Source organism: Mus caroli, unplaced genomic scaffold, assembly GCF_978045245.1.
Source record: "Mus caroli unplaced genomic scaffold, Mus_caroli_1 scaffold_6, whole genome shotgun sequence".
In the NCBI taxonomy this organism is placed as follows: domain Eukaryota; kingdom Metazoa; phylum Chordata; class Mammalia; order Rodentia; family Muridae; genus Mus; species Mus caroli.
In genome coordinates, this window is record NW_028227261.1 from 128,813,766 (window position 1) to 128,834,685 (window position 20,920).

A 20,920-nucleotide genomic window follows, 5' to 3' on the forward strand; every position below is an offset into this window, starting at 1 on the left:
TATTTTAATGTTGCTTACAGAGAAGAGTCAATTCTGAGCACAACACTGCCCTTCACATTTACAACCTTCCCAAATCACTGAGAATTTGGTTCCAGATAATCTGCCCCTCCTATTTTAGTTTAATTTTAATCACCCCCCAACCTGACCCTGGACTTTAGCTGGTCAACCCCAGCGAAGAACAAACACAGGCAGCAGATACAAGAGCTGGAGAAGGTTGCCCGCATTGAGCTCCCTGCTGTCGCCTTCTGGCTGGACAGTCCGTGCCAAAAAGCGCCTGGGGGTGGGGGTGGGGGTGGGGGGACAGCAATAAGGAACTGACAGAAGCGGTTGCCGAAAGTCCACAGTTTGACCTAAAAGGAGAGTGGGGAAGGGTGGCAGACTGATAGTCTACATCTCGGAGACGCAGCAATGGAACCAGTGGCTATGCGTGCGCGCACAGGTGCCACAGGCCTGGAGAGCAATGCTGTGTCTCTGCAGCCTCCCAATTCAACACACGCGGCGGCTTGCTGAAACTGCATCCGCAGACGAGCGTGGGTACTCTCAGGCACAGCTACCGGAGGAAGAACCAAAGGAAAGGGCGCGAAGGGGGTTAGCATGGAGTGGCAGGGTATTGGGGCAAGACCCACAGGCTCATTTCAGAGCTCCTCTGGTGGGAACCTGAACCCGGCTGCTATGCTCCTCCCTTCTCTTCCCAACTCTCGGTGATCATCTCCATCTCCCCTCGCGCATCCCTTCCCCCCCTCCCTGCTTTCTTTGCTCTCCCTCCCTGCCGCGTGCCTGCTCCCCTCCCCCTCTCCTGGCTGCTCTGGGCAGCAGCAACCTCGGCAGCCCCAGAGATGGGAAGAGAGCGCGCGGGGCGCTGCAGCTCTGGAGCCCTGGCTCTTTCCTCACCCGGTGCCCTGAGCCCCTGCCGCCGCTCTCGCCTCCTGGCTACCCCCGGACTCCGGCTACGCTAATAGGACAGCGCCGCCACCACCGCCAGCCCTCGTCCCGCCCGCGCCGCGCTGCCCTCACGCGCCCTGGATGGAGCTTTCCCTCGCTGGGATCGGTGAGTACCAGAGACTCTAGGGGGTCAGGCACAGGACTGAGCGCCCACCAAAATCGTTAGATGAGGCACCCCGACCACCTGCTGGGTACCCTCCTGGCACAGGTCCCCGGGGACATTTGGTTTTAACTCAACCAGCCTGGAACTTGAACCCTTTCTCTTCCAGAGATAGCTGCTTGTACATTAGTCCCTTGTCACCCTCCTGCCTTCCCGCTGCTACCCTCATTCCCCTGGCAGATAGCCTTCTCCTGGTGTCACTTCAAAGAGAGTCATTGCTGCCCTCGTTGTCCCCAGGTCTTTCTGAATTCTGTCTTCTGCCGAGCGTTATCGCTCGGACCTAGGTTTCTCCACAAAGTCCTCCCCTGACCCACCTCCCCTCAAAGCCTGACCACAGAGTCATTGGTCCTGCCATCCCGTTCCTCCTCAGAGACTTAGTGAATGCTGACCTCATTCCTTCCACATGATGCTGTCTTGAAGCTTTTCTGACACTCACCTCCAAACCCACACTGACACGCGGTGTGTTCTGTTTATTGTGTCTCTGCACCTGGGCTATTTAGGTGATAATCAACCATGGAAAGAGGACAAAAACAGGAAATCTTTTGGGACTAAACTTTTTGTCATTGTTTCAAAGTGCCCAACTATTTACATCGCTTAGATTCCTTCTTGTCTGAGGGGCTGTCCGCTGAACACAGGGAAGGGCCCTTATTATTTTACCTGTTATCCCACAATCTGCCTTTTTCTCAGGTCTAGAGCAGAGCACCTTACACGGTCCAGCTGTGAATCTCCCTAAGTTACGCCACCAAACCTCGGCGGCAACTTTTAAGGATAGGCAGCTTTTTAAAAAAAAGGTGGAACCAGACATACCGTTTACAACCGCTTTATTATCGTTGTTATGATTTTAAATTTCAATAAGTTAAAGCCCTTATTTTCTTTGTGTTTATTGACCTAAGAGCGGAATGTTGCACAGAGAACTTCCACACCAGGCACTTCAGGGGCGGTGTAGGTGTAGGTGTAGTCTCTAGCTATCCTAATGAGTTTCCTGAATGCAGCAGACCTTCCTGCTGGAATCAGGCTTATCATTTGTTTGTGGTTAGCTTGAACAAAAATAGGCATTGTGTTCAAAGAGTGAATCTGCCTGGGAGTGGAGGGTTGCTGTGAACAGGAAAGGAGGTGATTTAAATACTAAAATTTTTATTCAAGATTCCTCTGTGCTATAGTGAAAAGCAAGACCCATACAACTTATGATTTACATTCAAACAACTTGTAAAATATTAATTTTGTGGTGGCACCTTACTGCACAGAAGTGAACATAGGGTTAATGTTTGAGGAAAATTGGGAGTATTCAAAGAAATGTAAGAAACTTTGAAGGGGAATACCCTACTTAAGAATGGACTGTGTGAATAAGTTTTTTGATATTACTGTAAGCAATTTAAGGGGAGTGAGACTTGACTTGCCATTCTCCTGTTTGCAGTTGGTGGAGAGGATGATGTTTTCAGTCCTCTTCTTGAACAGGCAATTCTCCCTCTATATAAAATAGAAAGGGAAATTTGATCAAATATACGATGAGTTTGTTTACCAATGATTACCTTAAAAACCCCACATTTCCCATTGTTAAGCATTTTATTTCATTTTGCTTTCTTGGTAGTCCTTGTCGCAGGGCAGGAGCAAAGTGACCAGCAGTGGTTTTCAGCCAATGTGTTCAGCTGCACCAAAATTCACAAGGGCCAGGTGTACTACTGTTGGTTTTCTAAATACGGAAATTTGCCTAATTAACCTTACTGTTGGACTAAGAAAAATACTCAAAACTATGTATTAAGTTTGAAACTGCTGCAGACGTTCACTTATGGCATGCCGAGTGGACAATAGGTGACTTAGAAGATGAATGAAAGGATCTTTTACATTTCCCCCTGGAGATATTTGTATTTTGTTTAGCAATAGGGTAATTGGTATGTACAGTATATCCAGCAATATTGAGTCTTCACTGAATAGATACATCACAGTTGAACGAAGCAGAGGTTGGAGTAATGCTGAATGCTCTGTTTTTGTGGTAAGCAGAAGTTCAGATCAAAGCATTCTAACAGCATTGTAGTTTATGTCAAAATATTAACACTGCCTAAGAATCATCTATGAACATGAAAATGAATTTCTCATAAAGTAGAGCAGAGGTTCTTGTTATGGATTCTTATACAGAACTCAAAACCCTTCTGGATTTAAAAATCCTGTAGTTAGGAAGACTGCAAAATCATCAAATAGAACAGATGAAGAGACAGGAACACCAGTATTGGAATGGTGCATTGGTGAGTGTGTGATGCTCTTCTTTACATTGCTACCAAGAGGACAGGTGTAAAGTCAATATTTGCCTTCTCAAAGGGGATCAGCAGTTGTGTAAATGACATAGGAATTTCATCAACAAGTTGTCTGTAGTCCATGCATGGTTTTACTGAGAATGTAAGGTGAAGAGATAAAGGCTGAGGGAGATGAACATGGGGTGAAAATAAAGAACCTGTGACCACCAGCTTGAAACTTACCCAAATGAGGATAACTGAGCACAATCCCTATTATTTTAGGTAGTAGCTGTTTTCCAGTGTGATTTTTCAGAAGCCTCCTTTTTTATTTTTCAGGAAAAAAAACTAACACAACATTTTCTCTTTTTATGAAGTGATTATTTCTTTCACTAGAATCTCAGATGCAAAGGCAAACTCATGTAATCTGTCTAAGTGAACTGAGTTCTAAACAAATTTAAAACCAAGACTTTGGACAAGGAATGTATAAACTAATACTTAAATTTATAATGTTTGATGGAGGTAAATATCTCATGCTGGCTAATTTACATTGGTGAACATCTTACTCGATTTTATGTACATTTACATATGATTTAATTCACAAAAGTCTATATATTAAAACACACACACATTTTCTTAGCTGAAAAAGCAGCCAATGGAATGGATAGCAAGTCATTATATAAGCTTTTTTTGTAGTTTTTTTTTTCCTAGCTTCAGTATATACAGTAATATTTAACAACAAGCATTCTTAGAAAACAAAGACTGATCATTTCTACACTAGCTTTCTGTCTCAACCACAGTCTTACAGTTTTTGAGGATGCGTGATTATGACTTCTACATAATGGAATCTCATGTTTCATGCCTGTAATTCTGGTATTTGGGAGACTTGAGACTGGAAGATTTTTCTTTCTAAGTTAACCTGGGCTGTACTGGGAATCACTCATTCAAAATGACAAAAGGAAAGCTCAAACCAACAAAAGACATTTAAATTTTCTGGTGGGACTTATGGCTACTGGAGACCCACCTCCATTCATTTTACTGCAAATGGATGACATTGAAGTTAGGTGTGGATTAGAGAATTTGAAGAGCATTCTGTTTCTGTTATTTGAATAATGATTTACCCAAGGTTCCTAAGTACTTACCAGATTCAGAATTAGATTCCGGCTTCCTCTTTTCATGCTGCATCTGTCTTTCTAGAGTATAAAAACAAGCCCCTTCGTTGTTTCTGAGAAAGGTAATGCAGGATAATTCAGTTTCAGCATGAAAGAAAATGAGCAGGTAAACACAATCAAAGGTTTGGTGCTGCTCCAGGGTCATCTCAATGCTTCAACTTTACTCAGCATAGTTGATGGTAAGCAGCCTTCCCAACATTTAATTGATCACTTTCTTCTTAAAGCTTGGGAAACACTTTAAAATCTTACAGTTACAAGGCTACTTAATACATCCATTATTCTTTTCACTTCTTGTCATTAATCGTATATCATACAGTGTAAGTTTTGTTTATAGCAATATTATACCACAGATGTTTTTCATTTTAACTGGATTGAAAAAATTCCCCTAAGTAGGTGTTGGCTTCTTTAGGTATGGAACAGAAACGAATTTGGAGTTTCACTGGTCTGTTTACTTAATCCTTGCTTCACTGCAAAGAGAGTTTACATATTGGTGTGCTTATTTTCTACTTTGTTGTTTGTCTCCTATAGACTTGAGTAGCTTGGGGAGTTGGGGAAGGAAAATATGTCTCACAAAGTTCAAGACCACATCCTGGCATCTGTAAATTTATTTTCATCGATATGGGGATATGGGGTCATGAAAAAAATGACTATGTTAATGAGGAGCCATCCTTATTACTGGCTCAATACTAAAGTGCCAGAGGCATTCTTGAACATGGAGGCTCATCACTGCCACCTTCCCATGGAAAAAGAATGAATTACTGTGTGTAGATAACTGAGTCTTATCACTTGGACCACTATTGCTTCATCTACATGTGGCTAGATTGGAGTTATTGAAGAGAATTGGTTATGCTGAATTGCTTGGTAGCTTGCTCAACAGATGAGGGACCATGTCTTAAGGGTTCCTTGTTAAAGTAGTTGATCTTAAAACCACTCAAGATGGAGATGTGTCTAACAAGAGAATTGTATTTTTAAGGTTTCTGTGACCTAATTTCTTTGCAGCGCATTTCAGTCTTCATTAACTGAGATCTTACTATACTGTATGATCTGATCTGATGAATACAGACACATGAAAGCATATGATATAGGCTCTGACTTCAAACACATGACAGTTTAGCTGGATAGGCTGGATACACAGCTTGTAAGTGAAAAGGAGTGCTGAAATCCAGACTGATCTCAACCCAGGACTGCCCAAACTTCCTGAACAGATGATCCAAGAAAAAAAATAAAGAGAATACAACACAGGCATATCTTCATTGCATTTCCTATATGGAACTATGTTATTACTAAGACTTGAAATGAAATTAATGTCCTTCCTTAAAAGCATACAATTTTGTTGCTGCCTTTATTTAAATATAATATCAACCAAATACTGATAATACAGAAATTTATTATACATTATTACAATTAATATACTCGAGCATTTATAACTCTTACAAATAAACACATTAGATGATTAAGTTATAAGGTAAATTTCCAAGGAAAATGTAACTATTTTGTATACTTTCAATAAGTATACAAATTAGATTAGAATGTACACTTTTGCTTTCAGCAAACATTCACAAGAAAGTGAGCAAACATGGGGAAGAAAGCTATAAATAACCCCTATATTGTATCTTTAATACTTACAAGTCAATAAATGCCTTTAATAAGAGAGATATTTAAACTAAAGTAACTAAAATCTGTCTTATTTGATAAAGAGCATTTACTGAATAGTTACACCAGAATGTTAAAAAAATTTATTTGAAATATTAAAATGTATTCTTGGGAAATAATCTTGGAGAGATTTGTAGTGTAGACCAGGGACTGGAAGTTTATATTCATAGTTATCAAAATTTATGGTACTATTATAGTATTTTAGTTATTGCAAAGTAATGGTATGTAATAGCTCCTTAGGATACATGAATAGTTTTAAATGAAAAGATTATTGTATGCACATGAAGAATTTATTTCTTTAATGTTTGCTCTTAGTTTCCCAAGAGAATAAAAGAATCTATCTGATTTGTAAAAATGTGTGTGTGTGTGAACAGATCAAACGAATTGTTATAGCAAGCTGTAACCACGTGGAAAAAGTATATTAGAAACTTTGTTGCATGAATGTGATTTGGTCTTTTATCATAAGGGGTCTTAAGCAGACAAAAGCTTGCCTTGACAGAAACCATGAGCCATTCTAGGAGTTTAATCTGTGCATTCAATTGCATCAACAGCTGGGACTATGGGACCAACAGCTGGATTCAGTGGGAGATAATCCACTCTGAGCTAATAAAGTTTATTAACTCTCTCGCTGTCTCTGGAAAGCTGCTATATTAGGATATTGCCTTGCATGCTGACTTAAATTCTATAATTAGATCGGTGGTCACTTTTTTTCTCTATAATAATTCAGAAGTTTCTACAGAATGATATGGGAAGAAAACAAGAAGGATCAATTCAAGCTACTTTTGCCTTGTTACCATGTATCACATGTGTGTTTGTCCTTTTTTAAAATATTATTTTCTGGTACTTAACTGATAATATGAAGTAGGCACATGAAGTGCTATTTTCTATTATACAAAGTTATTAAACAGACTCACAGACTTTTGTCAGTAGAAGATCTCTGTTGAAACTCATTGAAGGTCCTTCATTTTCTACAAAGACAGGTAAAAAGGTGACCTGAGTATCTACATCCAACACACCCAATCCTCTTCTTCTGAAATCCCTGAACATGTACATATTCATTTAAAAAGATTAATTTTTATTTTATACCTTTTCCTGTGTAAAGTGGTATGTATGCATGTGTGTATTTATGTGTGTGTATTTGTATGCATCACATACATGTCAAAGCTTTTGGAGGACCTCAGGCATCAGAACCCCCAGAACTGATGTTATAGAAGGATGTGGGCTACTATGCAGGCAATGGGAACCATACCCAAGTCCCATGTTGCTATATTTTCATGGCTACAGAATCTAATAATTCTGGTTGAAGCAGTCTAGACTCATACAATAGTCACTTTCTTTTCAGAACTTTCTTTAATCTGTGGCATTGGCTGCTCCATTGTGTCAAAAATATTTAAGTTCTCACCAGCATCTGTCTTAGAAAGAGGAGTTATCATTTCTACATAGTGTTAGTGAGCCCCAATATCTGGATTTCTTTTATCATTCTGATTGCCTTCTGAATTATAACTGAAATAGACAAAGACACAGAGCACAAAGGCTAGTACACATGCACATGTGTCTTGTATTGATGATTTCCACAGTTTTGTTTTGTTTTTTTTTTTTAACTCAGGAAATTCCCTCAGAAGACAAAAGTTACTAATAAAACACATGCATGCGCGCACACACACAAAGAGAGAAAGAGAGAGACAGACAGACAGAGACAGAGAAAGAGGGACAGAGAAAGAGAGAGAGAGACAAGAGACAGAGAGACAGAGAAAGAGAGAGACAGAGAGACAAAGACATAGACACGGAAAAATTAAATAAAGCAATTTATGTGAACCTATTGTGACTTACAAAAGTTCCATGGTTGCCAAGATAGGATAAGCTTAGGTGGGATGTAGGCCTAGAACATTATATTTCTTGCCATTTCATTGTGGCAAACATATTTTAAAGAAATATTTTCAATTGTTCTTCTCACAGGAAACAATCAAGGTTCTAATGACTGACATAGTGAAGTCCTCATTCATCATGGTAGTATGTGTTCATTTTTGTTAATACTCTCAGAAATCCTGAGGATCCTACGTCTATCACGGACAAATCTTCCTGCTATTATTTCTAGGACTGCACATGTGTAGTTGCTCCTTCTACTGAAGAGGATGCAGTTCTGTTAACAGGAGAAATACAAACAACTGATAGCTGCATTTTACCTATTTTTTATTCATTATACTGAAACAACTGCATTGATTCTCTATGAATAACAGACAAAAAATTTAGAAGAACCATTTATTGTTCATTGTATGTTTGTTATTAACTCCTATAGATTCCCTAACATTTCATAAAAAACTCTGCAAGGGACCTCACCCACCTTCCTGCAGGAAGAGCAGGAGTGATGTCAGTCTTAGCATTTTATCTTTTTTGGCAACATTGTCAACATCTAAAGTTTGAGATTTTTTTTTGTTCTTGCACCTCAGTACAAAAGCCTGGCATAGTTTCATAGATGCTCTCAAAAGATTATAGATTTCTAGGTTAGAGGGAAAGGAAAGTTTGTTAGTCATAGAAGTTTCAAGCAGAATTAGCATTTTTGTACTGTTTGGGGGCTCAGTTTCCATAAGTCATAAAATACCTTCACATGTCTACCCATAAGAAGAAAGGCAAATCTTCAGAAATACAAATCCTTTGTAATAGTAACTATGCCTCCCTTTGTTCCAAAAGGTAATTCTATTTATCCCTTCTGAAAATTCTTGATTTACAAACATCTTCAAAAAAGAGTGAAAGCATGCTCGTTAGTGATCCAGACAATGCACAGAAACATGAAATGCTCATGAGAGATTATGTTCCAGTGATGACAAAGAATTTCAATAGATGCTTTTATCAGGGTCCTTTCCACCATATGCTAAATGTTCATCCAAATGATAAGATGCTTTTTTAAACATGGGATGCCTGAGATTTATGAATCACTAAACTTTTAGAAAAAAATATGTTGTGTTTGATTTTGAATTAGGTTTTAGATTATTTTCTACTGAGTATATTATAAAATAAAGATCGTGTCATTGAAAATGCTGTACAAGTTAGTACAAATTTGAGCTCTAACCACAGACGATAATAAATGTATATTTTATCTGAGTAGATTATAAATTAAACTCAGTAAAAATTTGCTATTTATTGCTCTCATGTCCTTAAAGTTTCCTTAATAAGTTTCCTTAGAAATTACATGAAAGTTTTCCAAATAATCAAAAGCTTAATTTTTGCTATCACTTAAGAATATTCTAATTTAAATAATGCCTTGGGGTTCATAATGACCATTTGTATAGTAATAGTCATTTAAATATATAAATTCTTTTTTTGTGACACAATGAACTTTTAGAGTTTTATTCCACTTTATATACTTTTATAAATTGAGAAAAGAATCTCAAATTGCAGGAGTGACTAGAAACCAATAACTTAAGTTACTCAGGATTGATGTTACTTTTCTGAATTTCTAAGCTGGAAATTTCAAAGTTTCGAACTTTTGCATCCACAGAACAAACTACTGATGTACTTTGCCCTGAGGCACAGTGTCTTTCTTTCTTTTTTTTTTTTTTTCTTCTCACTGTGTTCTTCTCTTATGTGAACACATATTCTGCTCACACATGGTTTCTTCTGTGTTCTACTCTTATGCTAACAGATGTTCTGCTGACACATGGTTTTGCAGTTTCCCACACCCTATGTCCATCACCAAGGCTCTGACTCTGCAATCTGCAGTAACTTTTTCTTATCTCTCAGGTACAGTCTTCCAGTTCGTCCCAGTTTGAATTGGTCATTCACAATCTACAAATCAAGTAAACACAACAGTAAAAACAACAACAACAACAACATCTAGCCTCAAAGGGACACAGTATTTTCTTCTGTGAGGGGAAGAGTTGAGGCTCTGACATGATGATGCTATCTTGTTCCCTTCGACTGGCTGCTATGGGCTGATTGTGTCGTCACTTAAATTCACACTGTGTACTTATTTTGTGTTCCACAGTATTATGGAAAGTTAAAGATGACAAGTTCTTGACATTATATTCAACACATTTTTTTTTTATAATGTTCATAATTGGTATGCCCTTAGCAACTGTTTTGTGTCTACATTGTCCCATTACTTTCCTGCAAGCTTATCAAGAAGCTACTTAATCATGATGGAATTTAGGAAAATACAAAGTGAATCACTAGACAATATGTTTCTGCTTGAACTATGAATGGTGAGGTAGTAAGACAATTGGTAGAGGACATGGTGATAACCTTGTGAAAATATGATTAGCTGAACATAATATGAATACAAAAGCTCCATAGAAGGAAGAGATGATAAAACCACCATTTGTAGCATGATAAAGACAAAAATCTATCTAACCTATATAGCTCTACGAAAACACTACTCTCTCTCTCTCTATATATATATATACTATATATATATATATATATATATATGAATTTAAATCTTATTTTAATTTATATTAAAGTACAAATTCTATGGACTCAAAATTGAATAGAATTACTAATTGAGAGAGTAACATCAAATTTTTTGGATCTATATGTCTCTTACTCCTTCACGTAAAATATTTGGGTGCTAAAAATGTACAATTAGATAACATTAGAAACTTCTACAGTACTAACACTAAATTCTCATTCAGCTAATGTGAGATAAAATGATTCAAGTTTTGCTTAAACAGGAAGTGATACCTAGATAACCCAATTATGTAGTTAGCAACTCTTGGGTCGGTAGGAAAATTTAGGTTTGATGGGTATATAGTAATATAAAAACTAGCATGTAATGAGTAATTAAAATATAATTAGAACCATATTTTTGTGAAAAAATTAAGTATGCCTTTGAAAAGGCAGTTTGCTCTTTTAATTATTATTAAGCTGCTATGGCCCAACATTTCTTACATTTATTAAATTCGTTAACTGAAGAAGAGCCTCTCTTGTTAAGCAATTCTGGAAAGAATATAAATCCTCCTCAAACAATAATAGTCAGAGGAAGAACAAACACAAACCTTTTCTGAACCCAATAAAACACTGAGCTCACTGGGCCTCCAAATGTTCAAAATTATTTAAAGGTCCATCCATGAAGAAATGAGTCATGAGTTTCTGCTGGCTCTGAAAAGCTTATAGTATGATCTGACCACAGTAGAAGTGCTGATAAAATGACCACGAAAATATCATCTGGCAATACACTAAAGTTTTGACAAATGATTGAAAATTGGACAGGAGATGTAGAGAAAGAGAATGAAACCTGAGTGGCTGCTTGAAGTGGCTCGTCCTGATTTTAATTGGATTTCTACTGGGTATTGGCTTGTGAGAAATAAGAAAGTGGTCTGAGAGCCAGAAAGAAATTTCTCTCAGGCATCAGGTCTGTCTACTAACATTGGTTCAACAAGAAAGCCCCAAGACCCTCCCCAAAACATCATTTTAAGTTCAAAGCAATGCAATGTACATAAAAGACTAACTTCTGGTTAGAGTAACTCACGTCTCCAAATAAAGGTGCTTAGACTATAAAGGTATAAACCATGTCCAGGCATAAATTATGAGTATAAATCTCAGTTTACCCTGCATTATAAATTTAATAAAATAGTTACAAAACAAAAAGAAATTTAAAGAAATAAAAGCATTGCCAAGAGTCTAAAACATTAAATTGGACTTGGAATAATATAGAAGTTGGACTATCAGGTGGATTCATTAAGGAGACTAATGAGAAAACATAGAGGAGTGAGGATAAGAAAGCATTGGGGTGGGGAGGAAGGGGAGAAGGAAGGAGCAAAAGAATGAGAGGAGAAGGAGGAGGAAGAAGAGGAAAGGAGGAAGAAATGAAGAAGAGGGAGAAGAGGAAAAGGGAGAGGAAAACAAACACATGAACAAAAATCAAGGAGCATTCTCTATGAACTCTTGGACCACATCAAACCACTACACCTATGTGGTGGTTTGAATATACTTGGCTCAGCAAGTGGCACTATTAAGAGGTGTGGTCTTGTTGGAGGAAGTGTGTCATTGTGGGCGTGGGCTTTGAGAACCTTCTCCTAGCTGCCTGGAAGACAGTAGTCTTGCCTGTTTAAATTCAGAACAAGATGCAGACCTCTCAGCTCCTCCTGCGCCATGCCTGCCTGGATGTTGCCATGCTCTCACCTTAATGATAATGGACTGAACCTCTGAACCTGTAAACTAGCCCTAATTAAATTGTTTGTTTTGTTTTGCTTTTTGTTTTTTAATAAGAGTTGCCTTGGTCATGGTGTATCTTCACAGAATGGGAAACCCTATCTAAGACCACCTGCAGTTGAATTTCCAGAGGGGGACGGGGGAAGACAGAATAAGGAAGAAACCCTGAAAAGGAAGAAGGAATATTTTTTTACAGAAACAGGAAATAGTCTTGACTTTTTCAAGTCCTGCAAGATAATAATCAAATCGTAATTTTAAAGCCTCAAGAGAATTAAAAACAAGGTAACTAACAATAACAAAGAGTTAAAATACACATGCCACTCTATGTTTGGATAAAATCAAATTTGAAATGAAAAATTAGGAACAAAACATACAAGGATATATATGTTAATGTTTCCTGTTGAATCAAAATAAGATCTAGACAGAAACCTGGTGTTCCCTAAAAACAAGAAGTATTCTAGGAATAGTAAACTAAAGATAAATGTAAGGATTTTTTTTTAATATTGCTGCTGCTTCAAATAACAGTTAATTGTTTAAAAATAGTAACACAAATTAAGGGCTTGTTATCCATGTAAATGTAAAATATATTATCCCTGGATTTAAAAAATATATACTGTAAATTTCTTTCATTTTACATAAAGTGGAATAATATTTATTGCTTTGATGCAGTCTGTGGTAGATTACTTTCATTTATTACAAAACTGACGTCCAGTGAAAATACCTTGAAGACATATAACTAATACACGAATGGTAGAGAGACTGGCATTACAAAAATGGAAGTAATACAAAGGTGAACAGGAAAAAAGGTAGATGTAAAAAATAGAAAGCAGTTACCATAGCTGTGAGGTAAAGTTCGTGAGCCACAGTTGAGCTTAGAGAAGAAGCTAGTGAACAGCTATTCAGCCAAGGATAAACTATTCGATAACAATCATGTCTCACTGAATATTAATCAGTTACGAGGCATGTTCTTGCCTGGTGGCTATACTTATAATGGTTTTGAATTTCTATTAAGCCTAAAGTTGCTGTAAAAATGATCTATTGACAGCGTATGAAATAAAAATTAAAGATGTGTAAAAGCAATTCATCAAAATTATTAACTAAATATTATGTTGTGAGTGAAAAATTATATTATGGACTTAACTCAAGAAGCAAAATTTAGCAGATCAGATGATACAGATAAATCTACAAGTCTACCTGAATATTTCAGATTTCTTGTCTCTATAATCACAGATGAATAGAAGTGATCAAGAATACATACAATGTCATAACTGTGAGTTATAAGACATATTCACTTAGGACAGATTTTTAAATATGTATTATAATAAACTAAATGCAGAACAACAAAGAGCTATCACAAGTCCATTATGGAGAAATGCATAATAAAATAAGGTACAAATTTTTGAGCACTCAATTCAAATATATATGGTTGATAAAGAAATATGTGGGGAAAAAAAACCTGTCAACATTTGTAGTCATTAGGAAACTGCACTGTCAATTAAAATCAGAGTAATATGCCACTGTACACTGGGTAGAAGAGAAAGCAAAAACAGCCCAAGCACCGATCCTTATCAAGGGCAAGGATGTGCAGAGGTTGTGCATTCCTAGACGGAATGCAAACTGATAAAGGCAAAACAGGTAAAAGCATCTTCATAAAACTGAACCATGCAAGACCTATGACTCAGGAATAGCATTTGCCTGAACTGATATTTACTAATGTAACATGACAATAAGTGTGTTGAAATCCCAAAATGAATGTCTGTATCCAGAGTTTGCAAAAAGGGAAACAGACCTAAGTGACCATAAATTATTAAATGAATAACAAATCAAAGTACTCACACAATATATTATTCATTGGTAAATACTAACTCTTGTACAGTAAAAAGTGTTCCTCAAAAAGACACGTGCTACAGTTACATTTATATGGCTTTTTTTTTTTGAAAAAATAACTAAAACTTAGAAACAAAACAAAACAGAAAGCAGTGATTTTTCAGGTTTAGATTGGGAGGCTAAAGCTGAATTTATAGCGAGAAGAGGAAAATTTCGGATGATGAAATTGTGCTACATCTTGATGCAATTGGGTGGATCATGGGCTGTCACAAACCTTTGCTCTACCATAACAAGTAAACCACAGATCCGTCATGCATCCAGACTAAACAATTGCCTTAGCCAGACCTAGCCTATAACTTGCCAGTTTGCAATCCTTTCTTTGAATAATCAAACATTTTAAATTGAAGGTGTGTCTTGGGACTGCATTCTTCTAACGTGTTCCACTACTGATCTAAGGAAACACACTTGACTGTTATGTTTTGAATTAGATTGAGACTTCAAGAAAAGTGTCGTGTTTTAAATGAAGAGTTTATGAAGATGTGTATTAGGATAATGTGCACCGTAAACGTTTCTGGACTTGATCCCCAGAATTGTCATACTTAGTTTCTTATGCATCATTTTGAATGATTAATTTTCTCCTTCTACGGATAGAGAGATCATGGCTTGAGCTTTTTACATGCTGCTCTATCCAACCATGGTCTTATGGTTGCATGGTTAAAAGCCCATTTCATTAGTAGTGAATGCCCCGCATTCGAGTCTTTATTGAAGGAAAGAGACCCAGAGGAAAGGCAGCAGGAAGAAAGAAATACGTCTAACTCAATGTATTTATTGTGTGCTGTGTAGTAAGGAGCTGAGTAAATTCACAGTATATTATTTCTTTAAATAGCATTCCTTAAGAAACTTTAAAACTTACATGTATATATGAGAATTAAAATAGTAAAAATAAGTGAAGTAATTTCATATAATTTTCTACGTAAGAAAATAGGCAACCAAATGCACCCATTTGTTCAAGGTTCAAAACCCCTATTATTAACTGGCTATGAAAACTGGAGGTCACTTTATTGTTGTCTCCACATTCATGTCATTTCGTAATGTTCAGGTCACAGTTGCATCCAGGCTCTGGCTGTTGGAGGCTGTGTAACTAGAGAGATAAGAGCATTCCATTGGGATAATATGCTTTTGTTTCTCTTGGCTACCTAAGGAGGGATGAACAGTATACATTATTAAAGCAATTATAGAAAAACTTCAGGCCAAATTTACATGTTGTTCAACTCAGCATGAAGGTGTTTGCCTCCCAGAAAAAAAAATTATGTGTTGCCAACGAGAAAACAATGAAATAAAAAGAAGTCTACTAGAGCATGTGGTTTGCAGCCCGCTACAATGTGTGATGAAATTCCATATAATGAATTAGATACTATTGAGAGAAAAGAAAGGAACTTTTAAAACAAAATATTCTCTTATAAAAGGTTAAAAAAAAGTTTAAACATTGTTACCAGTCATTTCCATAGTACTTTAAAGCTCTGCTCTAAATTTTCAGTGTGTTATGTATATTGTATTCCACTGAAGAAAGATTATTGTACTAGATTTCAGTATTGAAAACTTTAGTGTTAAGTTTCTAAACAGAAAATTTCTATTAAATAATAATTATTGGGCTCATTCATAGAAAAAAGGCATGTGAAGGACTAACCTCTCATTCCACTGAAGTGTTCATAAATAGACTAGTCATAGTTTCTTACATAGCCTAAAAGTTTGGAAAATTCGACAATATTGTACAAAGTCTATTCCCTTTCAGCATAAAGTTATTTTTTTGAGGCATAAAAAATCTTATTGAAATCGATCAAGAATATATGTATAAATATATAAGCAATCTACTTATTGACCTCTGCTTGTCATCCAAAATATAAGCCCACATAAACACAGTTAGATGTAAACATATTTATGTACATGTATAGACATACTATGCAATGTATAAAAAACTATGCAAGGTATAAAATATATATAAATATGCTTACATTCAAATGTGCAAATACATACATATACTTACATAATTACATATAGGTCTTCATATTTGTAAATGTATCGAGAGGTACATACATACACACTTATACACTTATGCCTAACTTACTGAAATGCTCATAGTTCCAGAAAAAAGCCAATCTTATGTATATAATAACAACAAAGGTTTTAACATAGGAATGAAAACCACAGAGATAGAAAATGTAAAACCACACAGTCCTAAACAAAAGGGATTAACTGGCTAATGTCAGTAGTGGTTCTCAGGTATGTTCATGTTCATTTTTGCTTCTTAGAAATCACTCTCCCTTTTGTCTTCTCCATTCCTACATCAGCCACTGCATGAGAAGGCACCAAGTAGAGGTAAGGATGGGGTTTGAGACAGGGTTTCTTTGTATAGCCCTGGCTGTCCTGGAATTCATTTTGTAGACCAGGCTGGCCTCGAACTCAGAAATCCGCCTGCCTCTGCCTCCCAAGTGCTGGAATTAAAGGCGTGCGCCACCGCCCATCGAGGTACGTTCTTAATAGGGAAACATTAGTACCACCAAATGTGGGAGAAACATGTACTACATCACGGATCAGTAACACAGAACACCATCACCCTGTCACAAGATGATCATGTGATCAGGCACTGTTCAACCCTGATGCCCACTTATTCTTTGCTGTATAGGGGAAGTGATATCCAACCTGAAATCCAACCTGCACAACAAAATGGCAGCAAAATGTAATCATAAATCAACATGCAAATGGGCTGTGACATACATTTTATGCAAAGAATGGTTTGATTTCTAATATAATTTCCTTGAATTACTGCCTTATTCAACAAACAGCTATTAATCTGTGTGTGAGCCTTCAGTATAAAATAAATGATCGTTGATTATCAAATGAATCAACTGACATGAATCAATTTGAGAAGCAATGGAATGAAATGTGTTTATTAGTCACTATTACTATGGGGCAGTTTGGTTCTGAGATTAGGAGCTGCCACCTGGAAATCTTGGTACTCAGCATGGTCTCCCCAGAGCCCCACATTTACAAAAGGCTGTTGCTTTGCTTTCATTTGTTTATTTATTTTACTTATTTATCCTAGTAATAAATATTAATTTCTGCTTTCTTCACAACTCCCAAGCCTCGAAGGTGGCCAAGATATCCTTCAGAGGGAAATAGATTAAAAAAAAATTATAGTATGTATGGACTATGGAAAATCAATCAGTAACAAAAGAAAATACACTAACAAAGGTGAAAGAGAATCTTAAGTGGATCCTGCTAATCTACTCTTTAATTAAAGCTATGTACCATACAAATCCAACCAAGTGGTTTCCAATCTGGAAATAGTAAAATTCCGGGCACAGTGAAAAGATATTTGACTGCCTGAAGTTTGAAGAAAAAGCGGGATAACCATGAGGCAGTGAAACATTTTCAAAAAAATAAACATTGGGTTTATATATTATAATAAGATAAAAACAACGAAACCTGAGTAGGACAAACAAACAAACAAACAAACAAACAAATCATAAACAAACAGTCAAAGAAAAGGCACAAGAAGCATCTATAGACAACGGGACACACATACTGGCTGACATAGAAATCCCAAAAGACACAAAATTGAAAATTACCATATATAATCAAAAGACCTTTAGGGTATGAAAAAAAAGGGGGGATTGGGAGAGGATGCTGAGATAAGGCACCATGAGACAAATACATAAATCAACAAAATAATTTTTAAAAACCTCCAAAAATCCAAAATACCATTGATTTGTGTGTGTGTGTGTGTGTGTGTATGTGTGTGTGTGTGTGTTGGCTATTTACTGCTAGGCCTGGACTTCAAAGTGGTTGTGTACCCAGTGAGATTCTGTTGTAGAAAACTAATATTTTGTATGCATGTGGTTTCTTTTACTTCTTTCTGTTTTTTGTTTGTTTGTTTTTTGTTTGTTTGTTCCTTGTTTTTCTGGTCTTGTTTCTTTGTTTCATGCAAATCTATCAGTTGGAAATAGCCTTGGCGTTAGGGATAGGAGCGGTGCCCACCTCCCTCTTGGCACTGGGACTCAATCTGATGAAGATCTGTGCAGGCCCTCTGCCTGCTCCCACCATCTCTATGAGTTCCTGTGCACTTTGTTTCTGCTGTATGTAGAAGGCTTTCTTTCTTTGATGTTCTCCATCCCCTCTGGCTCTTCTGTGTCTTCTTCCTGAACTATGTAGCTTAATGTGGAAACCTAATTTAATCATTAGATATCCCTTTAAAAAAGAATTTGCTTTAATTATGAAAAGTTCTAGGAAGGATCTCATATTGCTATAATAATAGATTTTGAAGACTGAATATATCCTGAAATTTGTTTCTCTAATTAAATCACATCCAGAGTTGTGCTAATTTGATATGTTGAAGTTGTCATGAAAGCCATAATATTATTGTGCTGCATGATTAAATAAGTTCTTCGCATAACTGGCTGTCATTATAGTTTCCTGGCCAAAGTAATTTGGAGGTTTCTTTTATTTTCCTTTCCATTTCATCTGTATGATCATTAATGAAGATGTCTTCACCTAATAATAATTCACAATTAATCATGATTATAATTAAATCAAGCATAGCACATTACAAAGAAAGATTTGTTTTCTTCTAGACAGTTCTTTTTATGTTTTTCATTGCTAGGCTTGTTATTTCACTATAAAACCAGAAACTCAGCTTCACCAACTGCTGTGGTGTGTCTGTTCTATAGTATCTCAAGTAGACAAGAGAAAAGCATTTTCAAATGTCCCCAAATATTCTTCTCTTTAACAGGCAGTGTCTTTAAAGAAAACCTTATAGTTTTAGCCAAACTTGACTTCTACCCGAAACACATCAAGATATTATTAGAACACAGATTCTGATTCAGTAACCTCGTATGAGACACGCGATTTTTGTATGAATTCCTGTAAACTGATGTTCAGGAACTATGCTTTAAGTAGCAAGGATCTGATAAACTATAAAGCAAAATCATCTAGCTCAGTGGTCCTTAAGCAAGACTTTGAGTGTCTAGAGCATTTAACCAGAGGATTTATTATTCAACAATTCATAAGACACTCATATGTACATAAATGTGAGTATTTTTCTGGAGTAGAAATTTTAATTTTTAGATTCTTTGAGAAGCTTATGGCTTAATTGTTTTTTAAAAATTTTCTTTACTTCATATATGTGAGTACATCATCTCTGTCTTCAGACACACCAGAATAGGGCATTGGATCCCATTACTGGTGGTTGTGAGCCACCATGTGGTTCCTGGGAATTGAACTTATGACCTCTGGAAGAGCAGTCAGTGCTCTTAACTGCTGAGCCATCTCTCCAGCCCCCTTATGACCTAATTTATGTGACTTCTATTTAGTTCATTTCATTTTAGATAAGCAAACTGAAGACCAAGGGGGCTGAGATATCTGTCACAGTTAGTCACAATTCTCAGACTTGCCTTCACTGTTATGTGACCCAAGCCAAAATAAATTGTAGTCCTATTAGACTGTCATAAAAGGCAGTATATAAGTGATAATAAAGAAAAAGTAAAATGGGAATAAAAACACACTTAAGCAGTCCAGCCCTTTAAGGATTTAAGGCCATTTGGCATAGATTAAGAAACTGATACAGAGTCATGAACAGATAAAGTCATGCATAAATAATGTCCTCCAAAGAGAAGGATAGAAAAAACCCAAAGACTGTGACTATGAATGTAGAGGCAAAGGAGTTCAAAAACAAAGTAAAATTTAAGGTCTAGGAGTATATTTCCTATTTGTTCCAGAGTTCAGTTTCAAGGACTGAGAAAAGATAAAGATGAGGATGTGAATGAGGAGGAAGAAAGCACACAGTTTTATAGACTAACTAACATGATATTTGTTCACAGGCACTACAAGATTTAACCTAGTTTTTATTTATATCTGATAGAAAAAAGTCATTTAAAATCTGAGAACTAGTACATCATTTTAAATTTCTTTTATATGCTTTGAGCCAGAACATTTATATTTTGGGTAGAGATTATATCTAATAACTCAAGTTACCTTTCTCTGCCTGAATAAAAAGCATAAAATTTTTATTGAATAATACAGTGAGGTGAAAATTTTTCTTTTCTTTATTCCAAAAAATGCATATAAGCATGATTTTGTAAAGAAAACAAACTAGCATAAATTCTTTGAAAGAAAACTTTATTACCATTTTAGTAGTATAATTGATGGAATTAGGTATATTTTCACTAATGTATATAAGGTATACCTATTACCTTCTTGCTTTCTTCTCTCCTTCTGTCCCCATTTTCCTATTTATTGTCTTTAAAATTTGTTTTGATTATGCATATGAGCAAAAACATGTAAAGTTTGTCTTCCTGAGTACAGTTTACTCTATTTAGCATGACCATGTCAAGCTCAGCCATTTGTGTATGTATTCTAGTACAATTTGAAAGCAAGCATTGTGGGATTTCCAGAGCTATTCACCTCTTGATCTTCAGTTCCTTTTGTAACAGTATGTATGCTCTTAAAGAATCCCTCCAGTGGTGGAGGAGGGGTTGCTTTAGTAGTTGTTTTGTCAGACTCCTGAGCCATACCTGTAAAAACTTCAAGCTGTGCTGTAATTCCAAACACTCTTAGATATTTCCAGGCAAGGAACCTCATTAGAGATAAAACAGAGACCTGAGACATGGATTCTCAGAGCAGCTCCTGCCTAGAACAGAGAAAAACCTTTTAAACAGTACCAAAGGTCAGCAGTCAGCGAGGAAGATCTGTAAGATGTAACTAGATTGCAAATGTAAAAGGAATGCAAATTTGAGATG

At 36.4% G+C, this 20,920-nt stretch overlaps 1 protein-coding gene across 2 annotated transcripts in view; it reads left to right on the plus strand.

The window, feature by feature from the left end:
* Positions 1–335: 335 nt before the first annotated feature.
* The window catches only part of Fut9 (fucosyltransferase 9), a 173,633-nt gene continuing 153,048 nt past the window's right edge, over positions 336–20,920 (plus strand). For both annotated transcript variants that reach the window (XM_085839450.1, XM_021161307.3), the window contains exon 1: positions 336–1,048. The gene's annotated coding sequence lies outside the window, so the exon portion shown is untranslated. The remainder of the gene's footprint in view (positions 1,049–20,920) is intronic.